This window comes from Amblyomma americanum, chromosome 2 (assembly GCF_052857255.1).
Source record: "Amblyomma americanum isolate KBUSLIRL-KWMA chromosome 2, ASM5285725v1, whole genome shotgun sequence".
In the NCBI taxonomy this organism is placed as follows: domain Eukaryota; kingdom Metazoa; phylum Arthropoda; class Arachnida; order Ixodida; family Ixodidae; genus Amblyomma; species Amblyomma americanum.
This window is the reverse complement of record NC_135498.1, coordinates 80,137,455-80,138,792: the sequence shown is the minus strand read 5'-3', so window position 1 is coordinate 80,138,792 and position 1,338 is coordinate 80,137,455.

Below are 1,338 nucleotides of genomic sequence, written 5' to 3'. Positions count from 1 at the left end.
GCGCCAACTCCGCAGTGCATGGATGTCTCCTTGAGAAAAGCGCGGAGGTGGCAGCATCCAAAAACAAGCAGGCAACAAAAGAAGAGTGCATGGCTTCCTGTGCATATCTTGTAATGGCAGCATGTATAGCTTGTAAACTGCATCGCACCAAGTGCAATAAACAAAACGAGACCCTCTTCGACGTTGAGACAACAATCGCCGTCACGATGGCAAACCTGCCTTTGCAAACGACCATTCTGCTTTCTTCGTACACTGTCGCTCCGCGCTCCCTTCTCGGTGAAGGGCAGTAGTACTGCATGCTCTAAAAAAAGGGGCGCATCTCGCAGGCTCCATGGAAAGAAGTCACATGGCTCAAACTACAGTTACCTCCAAACTTTCTCCACCTAAGCCGATTTACAGAAGGAAAACATTTTTAAACTTCTCTTCAAAGGTTTCAGGCCAAACTAGGTTCTTTGTTGTTTCGTCAAGTTATCATAGTCATATAGCTCCTCAAGCAGCGAACATACTGCGGATACATAGGAGACAGTTTTAGACTTGAGTGATAGCAATCTGCCATGTTTTCTGCATTCATTGGAACACCTATTTCCTTAGTAAACTAGGTAGAGTTCTGCACCAATTACTTTATTGCTATAAATTGAAAAGCACAATCGTGCCAAAACTCTTCAAATGGATGCAGGCTTTCTTCACGTCCAGAGCTATGTCTGATTGCATAACAATGAAAACTGTTTTAAACTTGAAAAGCTTAAGTGAGGTCTCTCATCAAGAAACAACCATAAAAGCATAGATGTACTAAAAGGACATAAGCAGTACAGCTTAAGGCGGGCAATTCTTTATGTCTGCTAAAAGCTTCACTCAAAATGTCTTGGCAAAGATTTAGCTCAAGTTCAAGTCATGTTGCTGTGCACACCTAACACTGCCCAGAAGCGGACAGTAAATGCCTTAAATAAAGGACTTGAGCAAGTGTTGTACGTGAATATGTTTGACAGCGACTGTTGCAGTCACACACTGCAGCGCCATTTGTGCAGCCTTATTACTCTGCCCGATCAAGTCCGCTAACTTCTCAGTAAACAATCACAAGAAAAGCTCAAGACGCTAGAAAACACCCCAATGACACCTCAAAAAGGTGCAAGCAGCACTCCTTTGCGGTGATGAGATGAACGCTGCCCAATTCCCAGTGCTCTGCTACGAGGTACATTTATTTTTCTTAGTTCTTCAACCAAGCAATCATGACTGAATTTTCATGGATGTGGAAGGTTTTGTTGCCTAGCATTTACATAATTTATGCAAGCATGTGAACTGATAAACTATAGACATCTAAATTTAGTTGAGTGTTTTTTT